The sequence below is a fragment of the Mirounga angustirostris genome, unplaced genomic scaffold (genome assembly GCF_029215605.1).
Source record: "Mirounga angustirostris isolate CCGP_5_RB_7025 unplaced genomic scaffold, mMirAng1.0.hap1 SCAF_4, whole genome shotgun sequence".
NCBI classification, from domain to species: Eukaryota; Metazoa; Chordata; class Mammalia; order Carnivora; family Phocidae; genus Mirounga; species Mirounga angustirostris.
The window spans coordinates 172,849,104-172,861,525 of NW_026991712.1; the positions used below are offsets into that span (position 1 = coordinate 172,849,104).

Below are 12,422 nucleotides of genomic sequence, written 5' to 3' on the forward strand. Positions count from 1 at the left end.
CCTACAAGGTATTATTAAGCTAATTCCAAGGAAATTGCCTGTCAGGTCTGCTGAGACTGAGCTGTTCAGGTGGCTGGGACAAAAGCTGAAACCAGCATGCCAATTCATTAGTCATTAGAGAGTGAAAGCAATCTGGCCGTGGGTTGGAAAACTCTCAAAATGAGGGTAGTGTCTTCTGTCATAATCACCTATCGAGTGCTGCCAGGTGCCAGGCTCTATTTTATCTTAATTTTTTCTAATCCTCACCACAACCCAGCCAAGGGGGTATCATTATCCCCATTTTACAGAAGAAACAGATTCAGAGAGGCTCAATGACTTGATGCAGGTCACACCGCAGAGAAGTGGCACAGCAAGTATTAGTAAACCCAACTCCATGTAGCTTCAGAACCCATATTCTCACTTCTCCTCCAGGCCAGCTCTTCTCCCTCGCCATTCCCTGCACCTGGTACTTGTTTAGTCCCCAATGTGTGTTTGCCGAATGGAAGACTCAGGGCTACCCCGGGTCCCTCTCCCTCATCTGTGAAAGGGGGTGATGGTACTTCCCTTGATGGTTTGTGACTCGGATTAAAGGTAACGTACAAAAAGCATCTCCCGGGTTCCCTGAAACGCAAGATTCACTATTAGTTGAGTGTCTTAAGTTCATTATCGCGTCAGCTCTGAAATAGGGACATTTGGAAGAGATTTTTACTTTTAAAATAAAACAAACAAACAAGACAGCCAGGCTCAGGACGGGCGAAGGAACTTGCCCATAGCCACACAGCTCCTAAGTAACAAAGCAGGAATTCAAATTCAGGCCCGTGACACCGGAGATGGTGCCCTTTTGAGGAGGCCAGTTATAGCTCTCCCCAGCTGTGGATGCGCCCAACCTTTAATTATCTGTCCTCCCGGCCTCATCACCTCTCATGGCCACCACTCTTCTCCATTCCCCAGGCTACACTCTGAAACCTCCTATCGCTCTCTCTTTCCCGCAGAACTGCTTCTCGGGGTCCCCTCTGCCCGCTCCCCCCTCTTGCAGCTCGCCCCTGTCCACCGGCCGCGGCTCAGGGCCCGGGCAGGGGCGGAGCCTCGGCCCACGTGGCCCAAGCCCGGCGGGGCGGAGGCGAGCCGGCCCCGCCCCCGGCCGGCCCCGCCCCCGGCCCCGCGACCCGCGCTCCCCCCGCGGGCCCTGGGGGCCGCTCGCAGGTGTTCGCTGGCGCCCGGATGTCTGAGCTCTGGCTCCGCTCTGGCTCCGGCTCCCTCCGCAGCCTGCGGGCGGGGCTCCCAGCCCATCCGGAGCCTCGCGGCGCCCCCGCCACTCTGCCAGCAGCGCGGCCTCCCAGTTCCCAGCCTCCCAGCCTTCCAGCCTCCCAGCCTCCCAGCCTGGGGGGGCCCCCCCCACCCAGCGCAGTCGCTGACCCGACTGCTCTCCCGCTGCCCCCAGCTGCGCTCGGGCCGATGCAGCCTCAGCGTGCCCCCACCCCGCTTCCTGCCTAAGCAGCTTTGCCCTGGCCGGGCGGCCGCCCTGCCTCGCAGCCCCGTTCCTTCCTTCCTTCATTCTTTCAGGCAACTCGCATTCCTCGAGCGCCTGCGACATGCCCCGCACAAGGCCAATCCGACCTTCTGAGTGTGGCCCCAGGCCCGCTGGGGTCCTCCGGGAAGCCTCTGCCCTCCGCCCCAGTCTCCCCCCAGCCCGCCCCACTCGCCTCTCTCATGGCCTATTTCACTCACAATTTGGGATTTAATTGTTCCCTGGTTATTTCTCCTGTTAAGTGTCAGTCAGTGGCAAGGTCAAGGGGTCTCCCTGTGACCAAAACCAGGGATCAGTCTGAAAGTAGGGTGAGGAGGTGGCCAGAGTTGGAGTTCAGCCAGACGGTGACAGGGTTTGGGGCTAAGCGCGGATGGGAGCTGGCAGCAGTCTGTGGCCTGGGTTAATAGACATGGTGTGAGGGTCAGTCTGAGTAGCATCAGTGGTCAAAGTTAGTGAGTCAGTCTTTGGGTAGGGCCAGTGGACAGTCCGGATCAGGGTGCTAGGTTATTTATGACAAGGATTTGGGGGTTATCTTTGACAAGCAAGATCAAGGGAGGGGGGTGCCGTAGCGCTCTGAACTCAGATTCATGTTACTCCACGGCTGGGGGGCTGACCAGGGCCTCCCCTCTTCCCCACATAAGCTATAGAACTGACTCTCCATCTGCGGACACTCCCTCTCCTCCTCAACAACACCACCCTACTCCAACTTTGTGCCAGATGTGGGAGGCAGAACTCTCAGTGGGCCACACCACGGTCGGAGGGAGCCCAGATGGGCAGTAACACTGACCATGGTAGGGAGGCCTTGGGCTTCCTGCGAGCCCCACCCTGGAGCCGCCCATGTTTGACAGCTAGGTTGATGTTCTTCTCTGTACTTTTTGCCATTTGTTTATAAATCTAAAGCTCATCAGGGACAGAAGGACACAAATGTGGCCCAGAGAGGGGAAGGAGCCTGCTGAGGCATATACAGAAAGTTCATAGTCAAGATAGGACTCGAATCCAAGCCTCTACCTTCCTATCTAGGGCTCTTTTGTGATACCTGCTTACCCTGAGCAGGGATTGTTATTCCCACTTTAGAGATGGGGCTTATGGCCTCACATAGCTCCTATAGAGGGACTGCCAGGGGCTGGTAGCACCCCCCCCTTCCCCATCCACCACCCCCCCCCATGCACCTTGAGGATCTGGAAATGTGAAGTCAGGGATGGTGATTCCCTAAAGCCTCCTTGTCAGTGCCACCCAGCCTCCTCCCTCCTGCCCTCATTAGGAGCAAATGAAACAAGGGTGGCCAAGCATGATTTGGAAGCTGGGGAGGGGAGAGAACACTTTTTAAGAACTGCTGGGGAAAAGCTTAGCTGGGCTCTTATGGAAACATATGGAACTCATTACCCTAAGTCGAGGTGGTCGCTGGCCTGCCAGCAGTTGGTTAGTTTGGGGCTAAAAGTGTGCTTTGTACGGCAATAGGGGTACCCAAGGCATGGCAGACTCCCCAGAATACCCCGCCTGCTCACCAATCCAGGTTCTTCCTAACCTTGGTTTTGTTCCCAGCTTATGCCATTTTCTAGCATTAAAAAGGGGGGCAGTGCCTGGGTGGGTCAGTCCGTTAAGTGTGTGCCTTCGGCTCAGGTATGATCCCAGGGTCCTGGGATTGAGCCCCACATCAGGCTCCCTGCTCAGCTGGGAGCCTGCTTCTCTCTCTCTGCCCCTCCCCCCACTCGTGCTCTCTCTCTCTCTCTCTCTCTCTCTCAAATAAATAAATAAAATCTTTTTTAAAAAAATGTTTAAAAATAAGGGTTTCAAGACACACTAGGGTACTAGACCACTACAGGTCACGCAAGGAGGAGATGAGGACTCAGAGACCATCAAGACAGATGACACCCACCCCCAACACACACACACACCCTGGCTCACACACATCCCTCCCCCACTGGGGCCCCTGACTGGTCCTGCAGTGGGTCCAGATGTACGAAGGGTTGATCCCAGCATCCATCGAAGGTTCATCAGGGTGGGTTCCAAGGAGCCTACATGTTGGTCCCACATCTTGTCAATCGCATTGTCCGCTCTAGGCTTGACTCCATATACAAAGGGAGCAGCAAGAAGGCATGCAAAAGAGGCTACTCACTCGTGCACAGCATTTTAGTCTACGTGGTAATAGGAGACTTGGGAGCTGCCTCCGTTTCACTCCTACAAGGCTCACAGATATTAGGGGACCTGCCAAAAGTCACCCCGGAGTATGTGGCAGAGCCCAGGTCTCTAATGCAGCCTCCACATCCAGTGCTGTCGATGTCTGCAGCTCTTCGAAAACTCCATACAAACCACTGGGTCACACAGAATTGGCCTCAGCCGGCCACCCCGGCCCTCCTGCACTTTCTGGGAGTCTGGGAGTCGGACGGATGCTGGTTGAAATCCTGACTTCGTGTGTCTCAACTGTGCCGTTACAGGTAAGTTATTCATCCTTTCAGAGCCTCCCGTGGTCGCTTTCATGATTAACTTAGCTGACCTATGTGAAGGGCTTGGTGCTAGGTCACCCCCACCAAAGAACTTGCTGGGCTTGGGTGTCACATTCCTAACATAATTCTTTCCGGGGTGGTGGTGCGGTTGGCATAACTCAGTCATGACATCCCAGCACTGCTTGCCCTGCACACGTGCCCTTGAGAGCCCTCTGACAGCCCCCCAGGAGCCTCTGATCAGCAGGACAGCCAGGTGCCTTGAGGCGCAGAGCAGGGACCAAAAGCAGGACTCCGGCCCAGTACCTCCACTCCCAGGCTGTGCCACGTGGGACGATCTCCCTCACCTCTCTGAACCTCGGGTCTCCTCCCTGGAATACTGCCAGGATCCTGCGCCCTGTCCGCAGAGTCGTGGGGAGGATTTGGTGAGGAACTGGATGTAAAGCACCTGGAAACCCACCAGCACATGGCAGATACTCGGTAAGTCACAGCTAGATTTACTATTCCTAATTCAGAGATGGAGAAACTGAGTCCCAGAGCAGGGAAGTGACTCATCCACTGTCATGTGGAAAGGTCTCCTCACAGAGCTAGAGCTTAAAAGCCAGATCTTTACACTCCTGGCTAGTGCCCAGCTCCTACTCTCTCATGATTGGGATTTATAATTATTTCATGACAAATGTGTTTTCAGCTGGTGGAAGGATGGAACTTTGGGCTCTGTGAGCCTGTCCAGTTTCAGCCTGATCCAGAACCAGCTCATTCATAAAAGGACCGCTCTCTAGAAGAGAACGGGAGTTGCAGGTGCGCGTAGGAAGGACACGACCCAGAGGCCAGAGGACCCGGAGGCCAGAGGTGATATAATAATCACAGGTGTGAGTAGCAGCTTTGTGGTCAAACAGACGCCCCCATTCAAATCCTGTCTCCGCCACTTCTCAGCTGTGTGACCAGCCAAGGGACGCCTTGAGGTCCCAGCCAAGGGACCTCTCTGAGCCTCAGTTTTTCATCTGTAAAACTCCCAAGAGTACTTCTTTCAAAGGGTTGTAGTAGGAATTCAGTAAGACAACAGAGGGAGAGTACCTGGTGTGGGTAAGTTGCTTGCAGTTGGCAGCCCTCGTCACTTTGTCAAGGCAATCAAGCACAAGCCACCTGCTTCTTCATCATCCTCAGCGGCAGGTCTTTTTGTAAACATTCAACTGAACTAACAATGGGTAATACAGATGTTCTAATATCTGGCTATTGAAATGCTTACGTGTGCGCACACACCTCCACAGCCTGGCTGTGGGAACTTGAACAAGTTACGTCTTTCATCCTGTCTTCGCATCTTTCTGCACCTATCCAGTGGGGGTAATAACAGTGCCTGCAACAGACGGCTTCGAGGACTAAACTAGTTCACATACAGGGGCGCCTGGGTGGCTCAGTCGTTAAGCGTCTGCCTTCGGCTCAGGTTGTGATTCCAGGGTCCTGGGATCGAGCCCCGCATCGGGCTCCCTGCTCCACGGGAAGCCTGCTTCTCCCTCTCCCACTCCCCCTGCTTGTGTTCCCTCTCTCGCTGGGTCTCTCTCTGTCAAATAAATAAATAAAATCTTCAAAAAATATATATATATAATTCATCATGTCTCAATTTTGGAAGTCAAATTGACATTTTGGGAAGATGTACAGAGTTTTATCACATGGCTTCATGAGACCCGGCATCCAGTCAACTTCACACACAGTCACACGTGTGCTCACACCCAAGCACACGCAGACACACACACTTTGAGAAAGCCAGGCTACCCTGTACTGCTCCCCAGCTGGGCTGCAACCTGCCCTCTTACCTTGGAGAACTGCCTGCAGCCTCCCTCCCACTCACCATGCTCTGCCGAGTGAGACAAGAAAGTGGGGTCACCTCTCCTTTGCCAAGGAGTATATTCCTTGGCAAAACTGACTTGGGAACAGGTCCAGGCTCCAGCTCTTCAGCTGTGTATTAGAGCCTGGGGCCCCGTCCTGGCTCTATCCCGCTCTTGCTGTGCATCCCTGGGCACGGAGCTTCACCTCTCTGAGATTGGCTTCTCCTCGGGGAAACGGGGCTGACCACGTCTACCTTACAGGGTTGTTAAGGGATTAAAGAGACTCCTGGAAAGCACCTGTCACATAGTGGCAGCTCCATAAAGGAGCACTGTTAAGAGCTTGGCTGTTTTTTTAATTCGGTAAAGGCTATCTTTTATATATTCTTTAATAAAATGGGGCCATTGTTTGTCTGCCCCACATAATATATTTTATTGCTTTGAAACACATCTGTTAATCCAATGAAGGTGTTTTCCTTTGAACACTATTCTATTTCCTATTTTATTCATATTTTACAATGTCTGGGAAAATCACTGAAGCCCACCGAGGCTCAGTTTTCTTATCTCTAAAATGGGAAAAATGCCTTCCTCGTGAGGGTGTTTTGAGAATTCAGTGAGAAGGCGGATGTGAAGGTGCTTGGCAATGCCAAACAAGTGGAAGAGATGATTTTTTGCACTCGTCCTTCCCTCTCACCAGGGTGAATTCCTCAAAGAGGGGAGTGAGTTTTGTTTATCCTTGCAGCCCCAACATTGAATGTGTAGTAATACATTTAGTAATAACGTATTATTATGTTGGTGATGGTGACGGTGACAAGAACTTTCCTTTCTTCAACACCTACTGTGTGCAGGGCTCCGGGCTAAGTGCCTCGTAAGGAAAGGAAGGATAGACGTTTAGAAGTTTTTGCTTCCCTCTGCTGCTATTTATTTATTTATTTGTTTGTTTGTTTATTTATTTATTTATTTATTTTAGAGATGGGGGGAGAAGCAGAGGGAGAGGGAGAGAGAGAATCTTTTTTTTTTTTTTTAAAGATTTTATTTATTTATTCATGAGAGACAGAGATAGAGAGAGAGAGGCAGAGGGAGAAGCAGGCTCCCAAGGAGCAGGAAGCCCGATGCGGGACTCGATCCCAGGACCCTGAGATCATGACCTGAGCCGAAGGCAGACGCTTAACCATCTGAGCCACCCAGGCGCCCGAGAGAGAGAATCTTAAGCAGGCTCCACACCCAGAGCCTAGCCCAATGCGGGGCTCGATCTCAAGACCCTGAGATCACGAACTGAGCCGCAATCAAGAGTTGGACACTTAATCGACTGAGCCGCCTAGGCACTGATTATTTCAAGGTGAAGGAATTGTTTTACCTTTCCCATGGGCAAGTTCTCTCTTCCATAGTGCAGATAAATTAACCTCAGTCTTGGGTCTTATACATCATTTGGCCAATCCAGTTGAATTCTTGTTAGAATATTCTTGTTAGAATAGTAATCTTTAGTTCCCTTATCCATAAAATGAGCTTAGCAACTTGTTTCATATGAAGGTGTCCCACAAATGACAACTTCCCCCACTTTTCTTTTCTCCCCACCTACATGTACCCTTCCCTTGGAGAAGATGGTGATGGGGCAAGATGAGCAAACTCGGCAGCAGGGAGCTGAGTCCCTTCACCCCTCTGGGCTTTTGTTTCTTTTTGGCACAGGGTGGCAGATTTTTCGGGAATAATTTCCTGATTCGGAGACCCTCCAAATCTTGCCTCCGTTAGAAAATCTCCCTTAGGGGTGCCTGGGTGGCTCAGTCGTTAAGCGTCAGCCTTCGTCTCAGGTCATGATCTCAGGGTCCTGGGATCGAGTCCCACGTTGGGCTCCCTGCTCAGCGGGAAGTCTGCTTTTCCCTCTCCCTCTGCCTGCCTCTCCCCCTGCTTGTGCTTGTGCACACACCCTCTCTTTCTGTCAAATAAATAAATAAAATCTTTTTAAAAAATCGTCCTTATATACCATAGCAGCAAAGATTCAACTCCCCCAAATACCACATGCCCCCTGTGAGCATGTGTTGCATGTTCCAAGTAGATTTAAGTCCTAGAAGGCAGAGTCGTGTGTTAGGGGTTTGATTTCTATTTCCTTAAGCATTTTCTTTATCATCTCACTTCATCCTTTATAAGCCTGCCAAAGTCCCCAGGTTGCAGACGAGCAGCTAAGTCCAAGAGAGAAGGGCCTTGGTTAAGACCACAGAGCCAGTCCTGTGACCCAAGACATGCCAGGAGCCTGTGTGAGCTCAGGTACTCAGTACCTTCTTCCTTTTTTTTTTCTTTAGAGATTTTATTTATTTATTTATTTATTTATTTATTTATTTATTTATTTTTTTAAATAAACTGTACACCCAACGTGGGGTTTGAACTCACGACCCTGAGATCAAGAGTCACATTCTGGGGCACCTGCGTGGCTCAGTCAGTTAAGCCTCTGACTCTTGGTTTTGGCTCAGGTCACAATCTCAGAGTGGTGAGATCGAGCCCTGCGACCATCAGGCCCCGGACTCAGCGTGGAGTCTGCTTGGGATTCTCTCTCTTTCTCCCTTTGCTCCTCCCCTCACTCTCTCTCTCTCTCTCTCTCAAATAAATAAATAAATCTTAAAAAAAAAAAAAAAAGACTCACATGCTGTACCAACTGAGTCAGCCAGGCGTCCCCTCTGAGGACCTTCTTCATACCGGGCTCTGTGCTTGGTGCTTCGGTCCAGTAATTTTATAAAGTAGGTGTGGTCCCCACTTTCCAGATGAGTAAACTGGGACTTGGACAGGGAAAATAAGTCACCCAAGTCAGACAGCAATAAGGGACAGAATCATGGTTCCATCAGGGCTGACTCCCAAATGTGGGATTTTTATTTGCTACTTCGAGGCCCCTGCCATTCTGCTGTTTGGGAGCCTCGGAAGGCGGCCTCTTCCAGTCTGCAGTGGTAATGTTGTACACCAAGGCAAGGAGCGATTTCCAAGGCTGACCCCCACGGCCCACTGTCAGCTCCAGCAGCGGGGTCCGGGGATTCCTGGAGCAGAGCACACAAAGCTCCCGCTGCAGAAGTGATCTGCATCAAGTGCCCCCCATCCCCAAAGCCCATTGTCTCCCCAGGAGACAATACAGATAAAGGACCCAGCCTAGTGGGCTGCCTGCATCAATCTGTAACCATGGAAACCCCCAGGGAGACAATTCCAAAGCTCCCCCAGCCACCCTCCGCCCTGCAGCTGTGGCCCCAGGAACCCAGCAGAAGGGGCACTGCTGATAATTGTCACCCCCCACCACTACCACCACCAAACGGGACACAGTTGGGCTCTCCCCATGCATCCTCCCAGCCCCTCAGTCCCAGAACTGGAATTAGCAAAGGGGCCTTGGATGCATTTAAGGCCTAAACTTTATTTCTTTTGCAAGAAGGTCAATTCCGTGAGATTCTGGCACAGGCTGAGATATGTCATTGGTCCCAGGGTTGGGCACAGTGGAAAACCCTTGGACGGTGGACCAGGCGGCTGGGGAGCGCTTCGGCCCTCAGCACGTGACTCCCCCCTGGTGGCCAGTTGCTGCAATTGTTGAGGCTCCAGAGGAACAAAATTGACCTCTTCTCTTTGGGTATGTACTGAGTTCCAGATGCCCACGCATATTAGATCTAATCCTCATAACCACCCTGGGAGGTGAGTATTCTTATCCTACTACACACACTGCAGCCAAGACTTGCAGAGGACATCCTGAAGGAAGGGTAGACAGCAGAGTGGTCAAAGAGGATGAACCCAGAATGCCCTGGCTCAAAACCTGCCCGACCGTCACCAGCCCTGTGACCTTGGGCAAATTACCTAAACTCTCTGAGCCTCAGTTTCCTCATCTGTAAAGCTGGAGTGATAACAATACATACTTCATAGGGATGTTAGGAGGATTAGGAGTTAAGATTTATAAGCCTTCAGAATGGTGAGTGGCACATAGTAAATCAACACAGTTCTGGGCCCTGATACTCAAGCTGTATGCCTTCAAGGCATATCATTGAACTACTCCCCAGCCTCAGTTCTTTCATCTCTACAATGGGGCTTGTCGTGGCTTCCTCATAGGGCTCTTGTGATCGCTGAAGTGGATATGAGGTGTGCATGTGCTTGCTTTGCTACTATTAGCATTGTTTTGATCTGCCTGTTGGGGGAGGAATGATGAGGGGGGTGGGACAGGTGGGATTAGAAAGCAAGAAGTATGGTCCTCTCTCCACAGGCCAAGAGAAGGTGGTGCCTGAGAATACCGGCCCCTATGACCTCTTTGGCCCCACAGGGCCCCCTATTTCCCCCATGCAGCGACACAAAGAGATTCTGACAGTGGCCAGGGGCTTTCCTGGGAAGAGATCAGGAATGATCTTTCAAAGATTCTAAAAAACATTCACTGAGTTCAGTTTGGTAAGCAATTCTCCTGTTTCTACTCTGTGAAGGACACTGGTGTGGATACTGCGGTGTAAAGATGAAGAAGAGGAACCGCTTAAATCTGGGGAAGAAGACCGAACAGAAAAACCACTGTAATGATAGTGTGACATTAGGATGGCCTGAGATTCCTAACAGAACATGGGGAGCAGGCATCAGGATCAGCTTCCGAGGGAGGGGTGGGTAGAAGCTATCACCACCCACACCCGTACCAACATCACCTGGACTCCAAAGACTGAATGTCTTGCTTATTTCAAAAGTATTTTGAGTCTTATTTTTCAATGTTAGTAATTGATCTGGATTCTTGATTTTGCTGTCCCTGGTTTCAGTTCTGTCAGTCTGAAGAGTTCCAGGATACCCATTTTTAGAGTGTTGTTTGAGGTCACAGCATTCTCAATGACTTGTGTATCTGAGAAACCTGTATCTGAGCGCAGACTTTTTCTTCCTGGTGGAAGAGGAAAGAGGACAGGATAGGCAAACAGGGGGAGCAAGGAGGTCAGAGAGGGAGTCAGAAGTTGTGTATTTGATCAGAGCCTAAGGTTGCTGTGTGAAGGGGACTGAAAATCAGAGGGGCTGGGGGCAGAGGGGTGGCCAGGCCTTGGTGGGGAACTTCTTGCCGGATCTTAAGCTAGAGAGTGATAAAATCAGGTGTGCGGTTTTTTGTTTTTTTAAAGATTTTATTTATTTATTTTAGAGAGCACGCACACATGAGCAGAGGTGGGGCAGAGGGCGAGAATCCCCAAGCAGACTCCCTTCCCAGCAGGGAGCCTGGTGTGGGGCTCGATCTCATGATCCATGACATAATGACTCATGAAATCACCACCCGAGCCAAAGCCAGGAGTCAGTTATCTAGCCAACTGAGCCACCCAAGTGCCCCAGTTTTTTTTTTTTAAGATTAATATGATATTGAAAAAGCAATTATCTTTTTTAAAAAGATTTTATTTAATTATTTATTTGACAGAGAGAGAGAGCACAAGCAGGGGGAGCTGCAGAGGGAGAGGGAGAAGCAGGCTCCCTGCTGAGCAGGGAGCCCGACAGGGGGCTCCATCCCAGGACCCCAAGATCATGACCTAAGCCGAAGGCAGTTGCTTAACGACTGAGCCACCCAGGCGCCCCTATCAGGTGTGCCTTTTTTTTTTTTAATTTTTTTTTTTAAAGATTTTATTTATTTATTTGAGAGAGAGAATGAGATAGAGAGCATGAGAGGGGGGAGGGTCAGAGAGAGAAGCAGACTCCCTGCTGAGCAGGGAGCCTGACGTGGGACTCGATCCCGGGACTCCAGGATCATGACCTGAGCGGAAGGCAGTCGCTTAACCAACTGAGCCACCCAGGCGCCCTCAGGTGTGCCTTTTAAAGAGTTCCTGCAGGGGCGCCTGAGTGGCTCAGTTTGGTTAAGCGTCTGTCTTCGGCTCAGGTCATGATCTTGGGGTACTGGGATGGAGCCCCCTGTCGGGCTCCCTGCTCAGCGGGGAGCCTGCTTCTCCCTCTCCCTCTCCCCCGCCCCTGCTCCTGTTCTCTCCCTCACGCTCTCTCTCTCAAATACATAAATATTAAAAAAAAAAAAAAAAAAAAAAAGAATTCCTACAGGAAGAGGAGAGAATTAATTGACAACCCCAGGAATTATGGGTGGCAATTGCCTATGCTACCTCTGGGCATCTCTACTGGAACTTGAATCTGATTGCCCTCCTACAACGTGGGGCCACCTTCACAGGACCCAACATCTGTGAAAAACATCTCCAGGGTCTGGACACATCTGGAAAGAATCTGGCCAATTTGGACCTCCGCCGCCTTCCCAGCAGGGCTGCGCCTTTCACATCCTTTTTCTCCTTCCCAAGCCCATAGGGGGCTGACTTGACCAAAATAGACAGCCTTGCAGTTGCCTGAGTTCACCTCTAGGTGGCACCCTTAACCATAAAACCCCACCAGCTTCCACCCAAAGGCCGGAGAGAAAAGGAACTAAAAAATACCAAGCATGTAAAACCACCTTCTTAGGTGCACATTATTATCTCTGTTTTACAGCTGAGAAAACTAGGGCTCCAACAGAGGTGAAGTCATGGGTCCAAAGCCACACAGACAGGTGAGCATAGTGGAACTTAGTTTCTCTTGAGCCTCAATTTCCTCATCTGTGAAATGGAACGGACCCACCTCTGGCAACACGACTCTATTTTCTGTCACTATAGATTTGCCTATTCCGGAAATTTCACATTAATGGAATCATACAATAGATGGCCTTCTGTG

General features: G+C 50.9%; 1 long non-coding RNA gene across 1 annotated transcript; it reads left to right on the forward strand.

The window, feature by feature from the left end:
- The first annotated feature begins 873 nt into the window (after window positions 1-873).
- On the forward strand, window positions 874-11,142 carry LOC135364214 (uncharacterized). The gene is made up of 3 exons (XR_010411057.1): window positions 874-3,942; window positions 4,114-4,428; window positions 10,196-11,142. It is a non-coding gene; the product is annotated as an uncharacterized LOC135364214 (long non-coding RNA).
- The last annotated feature ends 1,280 nt before the right edge of the window (window positions 11,143-12,422 follow it).